Source organism: Candoia aspera, chromosome 1, assembly GCF_035149785.1.
Source record: "Candoia aspera isolate rCanAsp1 chromosome 1, rCanAsp1.hap2, whole genome shotgun sequence".
In the NCBI taxonomy this organism is placed as follows: domain Eukaryota; kingdom Metazoa; phylum Chordata; class Lepidosauria; order Squamata; family Boidae; genus Candoia; species Candoia aspera.
In genome coordinates this window covers 24,807,486-24,815,601 of record NC_086153.1, presented here as the reverse complement: position 1 = coordinate 24,815,601, position 8,116 = coordinate 24,807,486, and positions in this window count along the sequence as shown.

Here is an 8,116-nt window from a genome sequence, read left to right as displayed (position 1 = left end):
ATGCGAAACAGATGTCATCTTGGATCCCTTTACCCTAGATACATTAATGAACAAATCATATATACAGCATCTGGGTCAGTGGGATGCTAAATTGTGTTTGCACTCAATGGCTGGGTTTGCACAACACACTAGATTAAGCCAACATGGGAGTCAATATGTTGCAGTTCAGTATATTGTGAGAATGGGCTTTGTCATAGCCCCTTATGTGACACTCCACAAATTTTTCATCCCCAAATTTTCAGAGAACTTTCAAGTTGACCCAGCAGTTGTCCTTAATATTACCACTACTTTTCAAATGCTGGGAAGAAGAAACAAACTACCCCACCTCAAACTGCTGCAGGACTTGCAGTAAAAGAAGAACCCACTGCCTTCAATCCACAGAAGAGGGAAATAATTTATAAGTACCCCCATATGACATCCTTACTTCATGTTCTATGTGTTTGTCTGATTGCATGGAAAACAACTAATGCAGTCAAGCCATCATTGTCTATGAAAGACCTGCTAAAAGGCCAAACCCCAGAAGATGGGAAATAGATGATGCAGAATCTCTCTCCAGTGTGCAAACACTGCTCACAGGCTTTGCAAAAGACAATACTAGTTGCGCTGCAGTTTCAATTACATGAGAATTGAACTGGAAATAAAGTCAGTTTAGCTCTTCAACACTGCTGATTTTACTGGATCAGGAACACCCAGAGCTGCTTTTGAAGTGGTACAGAAGACTAGAATAGAAGTCTTCTACCCTTCCACCATACCTAAAAAGCAGTTTGAAGCCAACCTCTTATCTTCACTTCTGCCAGTATCAACATACTAAGAATGCTATGGCAACTGAACTTGTATAGTTTGGGAAGAGAAAGGATGAGGGGGGTGGGTGAGGTGAGTTCCCATCAATGAGAAAACAGATAATCCACATGCTCTGTAGAACTGCAGGGCTTCAAGTGAAAAGATCAGCTTTACTGTGATTTCACATATACTGCAACCCATCCAGGAATAAATCAACTCAGCTAAAATTAGGGTATCAGATCTGGGCAGTAAAAAACCAGATTACTGTACCATTAGATAGCAGCAGTGTATTTTCAGTATCTTTTGCTGCCATTTATTGGACATCTGGATTTTTGCCTAACATTGATTGGATTTGTCAAGAAGTGTTTTTGAACTAGCATAAAGACCCCAATGGGAAGTGTCCATAGCAGAGCGTGTTGGAAATTAGAGAGCCTGCCATCTACCTAACATGTCACATTATCTTTCCTGTAAATCCCGCTAATGTCTTCAGTCCATCAAGAACTATTTTACATCTGCTATTCTGTAGAGGATTTGTAACAAATCATGTTAATATTGAAGGATTATTTCAATCCTATCTCAAAAAATACTCATAGTAGAACCAGTCTGAGACTAAATTGTGCTCACTAGTGGCTAGTCTAAAAGCTGTAGTGGGTTTAACTTAAGAGAACCTGATTTGCAGGCTTGTTCCTATAGTAACCCAGAACATTCCTCTTTTTGAGGTTTTGAAGATGTTTAGATTGTGGCTCCAAGTCTTCTCAAAGCAATGGAAAAGTAGATGAGTAGTTTAAGTATCTGTGATAGGTTTTGTTTTTGTTGGGGCCTCAAGAATCTACTAAATCTCCAAAGATTCTTGGGTTAGCCTACTACAGTAATGACAGTCATTTGATACTTTGAACTGCAGACATTTTGAAGTATGGATCTTTTAATGTAAAATAAATGTTCTTTTAAAAATGCATCTAATACTCTTGGGTAATTTTGAAGGCCTGCGATAGGTAATTCAGAAGGTGTAGCAGACCAGCAATACAGCTGAAGGAATTTCAAACCTTGGGGCACCTCCCCAGGATTTATTAGATTTATATTCCATCTTTCCTCAGAAGAGCTTACATGAAGTTCTCCCTTCATTTTATCTTCCTAACAGCCATCCTGCAAGATACATTAGGTTAAGAGAACAAGGCCCAAAGTCACACAGTGAGTTTCAGTGGCTAGGGTTGGACTTGAAGATGGATCTCCCTAGCCCTAATCTAACACCTTAACTGCTACACACACCAGTTCTCAGTGGGGAGGACTGCAGAAGTTCAAAATAGATTCTGGCACTATCTGATAACAATGGCTCATTTTGAGAGCTATGTCAACTTTTTTCTGGCTCTGCACCCAATAATTGGAAACCAGAGCAAGACAGGCTTTGCTTTGCAGGCAAAGCTTGTAGGGAGCCTTTATTCCCACTGGCAGTAATTTGGGCCTCACCCTGCCTCCTAAGCAATTCTGTTTCAAGAAAAGCTGCTGTTTAACAAACAAACATGCAGCATGGTGCTTTGCAGGGAAGCTGATCCCCTGCAGAAGAGAAGGGGGAAAATGAACTTTTTTCTGTTTCAGCCCTGCTTACTTCACTTGAACTACTGTATGTGCAAAAGAGCTGCAAGAATCTGCAAAGAGTCAGAAGAGCCCACATCAATCCTGGAATGCATTTTAAAATTGAATTCCTGGAATTTGTTCCTTCTCTCTCACCAACGTCAGCTTGTTTAGCAGCAGGAACACATGGCTAGAGATACTTGGGAACGTTTCTGGTGCAAAACTGCCAATTTGATAGAGAATGAATTACAAATTAATTCAAAATTAATTAGAAAATTAAACAAGAAGGTGCCAGCAATATTTGACCTGAAGAATATAGATAGGATCACAATATAAGATCAATGTAAATAACATAGTCAGAATATTTATTTATTTTCATACAAAAGAGAAACTGGAGTGTCTAAAGAAAGAGATGAGAGATTTGTGAAAACTGAAGTGACAAAAAAATCCTTAAATTTCTAAGAGGAAAAGAAAGAATTTCAGAACAAGCAATCATGACAACCAGGAACAGAGGATAAAAGGCTTGGGCAACAAGAATGTACGATGAAAACTGAACGCAGGTATTTGAAATTAAGCAAGAAAGGGTGAGGAAAAATATCTCAATCAAGAATGTCGATAAATAGAGGAAAATAGCATGAAAAGAAAACATTTTTATGAGAATCAAGGATATCACAGAAATATTTATGATAATAGAACTCTTAGGCAAGTGATGACTCAGATAGCTCAAAGCCGAAAGGATGGCTAGTGGCCGACGGTGCTGGTAGTGAATGGCAAATCCGATGTTCTAAGGATCAACACACCATTGGAACCTGGAATGTAAGATCCATGAGCCAGGGCAAATTGGATGAGGTTATTGGTGAGATGTCAGGATTAAAGATAGACATTTTGGGTGTCAGTGAACTGAAATGGACTGGAATGGGCCACTTCACATCAAATGACCACCAGATCTACTACTGTGGACCAGAGGACCACAGAAGAAATAGAGTAGCCTTCATAATTAATAGTAAAGTGGCTAAAGCAGTGCTTGGATACAATCCAAAAAATGACAGAATGATCTCAATTTGAATTCAGGGTAAGCCATTTAACATCACAGTGATCCAAACGAAGCAGGACATAGGCTAATAGAATTTTGCCAAGAGAACTCCCTCTGCATAACAAACACTCTCTTCCAACAACCTAAGAGACGGCTTTATACATGGACTTCCCCAGATGGACAACACCGAAATCAGATTGATTACATCCTTTGCAGCCAAAGGTGGCGGACATCTATACAGTCGGTAAAAACAAGGCCTGGAGCTGACTGTAGTTCAGATCACGAACTTCTTCTTGCACAATTTAGGATCAGACTAAAGAGATTAGGGAAGACCCACAGATCAGCTAGATATGAGCTCACTAATATTCCTAAGGAATATGCAGTGGAGGTAAAGAATAGATTTAAGGCACTGGACTTAGTAGATAGGGTCCTGGAAGAACTATGGACAGAAGTTCGCAACATTGTTCAGGAGGCGGCAACAAAATACATCCCAAAGAAAGAGAAAACCAAGAAGGCAAAGTGGCTGTCTGCTGAGACACTAGAAGTAGCCCAAGAAAGAAGGAAAGCAAAAGGCAACCGTGATAGGGGGAGATATGCCCAATTAAATGCAAAATTCCAGAGGTTAGCCAGAAGAGATAAGGAATTATTTTTAAACAAGGAACACGCAGTAGTGGAAGAAGACAATAGAATAGGAAGGACAAGAGACCTCTTCCAGAAAATTAGAAACATTGGAGGTAAATTCCAGGCAAAAATGGGTATGATCAAAAACAAAGACAGCAAGGACCTAACAGAAGGAAAAGACATCAAGAAAAGGTGGCAAGAATATATGGAAGATCTGTATAGGAAGGATAATACCGGGGATAGTTTTGATGGTGTGGTCACTGAGTTAGAGCCAGACATCTTGAAGAGTGAGGTTGATTGGGCCTTAAGAAGCATTGCTAATAACAAGGCAGCAGGAGACGACGGCATCCCAGCTCAACTGTTCAAAATCTTGCGAGATGATGCTGTCAAGGTGATGCATGCCATATGCCAGCAAATTTGGAAAACACAAGAATGGCCATCAGACTGGAAAAAATCAACTTATATCCCCATACCAAAAAAGGGAAACACTAAAGACTGTTCAAACTATCGAACAGCGGCACTCATTTCACATGCCAGTAAGGTAATGCTCAAGATCCTCCAAGGTAGGATCATGGAGTGAGAATTGCCAGATGTACAAGCGGGGTTTAGAAAAGGCAGAGGAACCCGGGACCAAATTGCCAATATCCGCTGGATAATGGAAAAAGCCAGGGAGTTTCAGAAAAGCATCTATTTCTGTTTTATCGACTATTCTAAAGCCTTTGACTGTGTGGACCATAACAAATTGTGGCAAGTTCTTAGTGGTATGCGGATACCAAGTCATCTTGTCTGCCTCCTGAGGAATCTGTATAATGACCAAGTAGCAGCAGTAAGAACAGACCACGGAACAATGGACTGGTTTAATTTTATTTATTTATTTATCTAATTTATCCCCGCCCATCTCCTCCTGCCAGGGGACTCTGGGTGGTTTACAACAATCGATTAAAAACATCGCCATAAATACACAGAATAAAATACAGTAATAAATAATATAAATAGAGGTAAAAATAAATAAAGGTTTAAGATTGGGAAAGGAGTATGGCAGGGTTGTATACTCTCACCCTACCTATTCAACTTGTATGCAGAACACATCATGCGACGTGCTGGGCTTGAAGAATCCAAGGCTGGAGTTAAAATCGCTGGAAGAAACGTTAACAATCTCAGATATGCAGATGATACCACTTTGATGGCTGAAAGGAAGGAGGAACTGAGGGGCCTTATGATGAAGGTGAAAGAAGAAAGTGCAAAAGCTGGCCTGCAGCTAAACCTCAGAAAAACCAAGATTATGGCAACCAGCTTGACTGATAACTGGCAAACAGAGAGAGAAAATGTAGAGGCAGTGACAGACTTTGTATTTCTAGGTGCGAAGGTTACTGCAGATGCTGACTGCAGCCAGGAAATAAGAAGACATTTAATTCTTGGGAGGGGAGCAATGACAAATCTCGATAAAATAGTTAAGAGCAGAGACATCACACTGACAACAAAGGTCTGCATAGTTAAAGCAATGGTGTTCCCAGTAGTAACATATGGCTGTGAGAGCTGGACCATAAGGAAAGCTGAGAGAAGGAAGATCGATGCTTTTGAACTGTGGTGTTGGAGGAAAGTGCCTTGGACTGCAAGATCAAACCAGTCCATACTCCAGGGAATAAAGCCAGACTGCTCACTTGAGGGAATTATATTAAAAGCAAAACTGAAGTACTTTGGCCATGTAATAAGAAGACAGGACACCCTGGAGAAGATGCTGATGCTAGCAAAGTGGAAGGCAAAAGGAAGAGGGGCTGACCAAGGGCAAGGTGGATGGATGATATTCTAGAGGTGACGGACTCGTCCTTGGGAGAGCTGGGGGTGGCGATAACCAACAGGAAGCTCTGGCGTGGGCCAGTCCATGAAGTCACGAAGAGTCGGAAGCGACTGAACGAATAAACTACAAAAGGCAAGTGAGGTTAAAAGAAGACAATGAGACTATATTGAAAGACTTTACAAATGGAATTGGGTGTCCGCAGTGTCAAGTCAAGATGGTGATCATGATGATTTGATCAAAGCTCAGTAATAATAATGGGTGTTGCTCATAAAAAACAGGCAGAGCTTCAGTCACACTGTCATGGCTGCCATTTTGACATTCTCAGCCAAAGCACCTAGAAAACACAAAATGCCACTGAGCTGTTTGAAGCTACAGAAGAAATTAGTTTGCTAACAACTCTATGCCAGCAAATATAGAATCAAACTGTGTGGCATAGAGATTGGAAAAGACTGGTATATGTTCCTTAATTCAGAAGAGGAAGGAAACAAATGTGCACATTACAGTCTGTTACTCTAATTCCTCAAACCGGTAATTTTTGCTTAAGATTTTATATGATAGAGTGACACATGGAGAGAGAAATTAAGCAGTGGGATCCTAGAACCATGCCTTCTCTATTGCCATCCCTGCCCTCTGGACTACCATCCCTCCCAGAGGTTCATCTGCCCCTGTCCTTTAGCAAAGCCCTAAAAACTGGTTTTCAAACAGGCCAGAGGAAGGATGATTTGTGATCCTGACCAGTGGGGGATGGATGGTTGGTGTTTAAGTGATTTTTTCCCCTCAATATGCTATATGTGCCCTTATGGTTTTATATACTGTATTCTTTTCAATGCTGTTTTAATTCTGTATGCCACCTAGGGTCTTTGAATTTGGCTGCCTATACATCTAAATAAATGAATAAATAAATAAATGTCAAAAAAGACAGTGATGTTCCAGAAAGCGCACAGATACATGAGAGCTAACACAAGATGAGAAGACAGAGAGAATAAGAGAATTTAAGGAGGTTTGCCTTGGCTTTTTTTCCTTACCCGCAAGAGCAGGCAAGAACCAGTGGGTGAAAGGTTTAAAAAAGAGATCCACACTTAAAATTAAAGAGGAATTTCCTGACTGTGACAGCTATTGAATGGAACAGCCTGCCTCCTGGAGTTGTGGTGCTCCATCCCTGGAGGTTTTCCATCAAAGGTCGGATGGCCATTTGTCTGGGATAGACTGAGGATTCCTGCCCTGGGCAGAGGATTGGATTAGAAGACCTCCAGGGTCACTTCCAACCCTATAAATTATTACTGTGACTACAGCAGGGTCTTTGATCATATAGATTATGCCAGAAAGTGGAATATATTAGGACTAATAGGTATGCCTCAACACCTAATTATACTTCCAAGGAAACGTTACAGTGAGTAAGAGAATATTGTAAGAACCAAGTTTGAAGAAATGAAGTGGTACAGAATAAGGAAGACAGAAACAAGGAAGCATGTGTTATTGTACAACAAATATGTCATAGGAATGGCAGGACTGAAGGAGCTGACAGCTGGAATAAAATGGAGGTTGAAACACTTAACAATTTGAGATATGCAGAAAACACCACTTTCTTAAGTGAAGAAGACTTAGAAAAATGTGTTATGAAAATAAACATGGAAAGGGAAAGTCTCAATTTAAATAAGAAGACAGAGATAATGCCCACCAGCATGATTAGTGAATTCACAATTGATGGTGAATAAGTAATGATGTTATATCATTTTCAAGGCCACTGGACTAGAAAAGTAGAGATTAATCCTAGAAGAGAAGGCAATAACAAACTTAGACAAGTTCATGAAGGATATTTCTACAACAAAGATGAGAATAATTAAAATGGCTTTTCCCATGATAATGGGAACTGCCCAGAGTCCCCTTTTTGGGAGAGATGGGCGGTGATAGAACTTTGAAAAATAAATAAATACATACATACATACATACATAATGTACAACTGTGAAACTTAAGTCACTGAGAAAGGGATAATTATGAATTATAGATTTTGAATTATAGATTTGGAGACAGTTACTAAGAGAAACATGGACTGCAAGAGGTCTTGAAAGAAATAAAGCTGACGTCTTCTTACATGACAAGCGGGAGGCTGTGTAAATTAATTTACTTGAATACAGTAAATAAATAAAGATCAGCAAGCAAAAACTCATATATGTTAGGGAGATGATGGCATAGAAAAAAAGTTATGCTTGGCAAGGTTGAAGGAAACTAGAAGGGATAAAGTTGATGGGCAGAATTAAGGAGTTGGAATGTCTTTGTAAGGGCAATAGATTATCACTGGAAGCAGATGAGATGG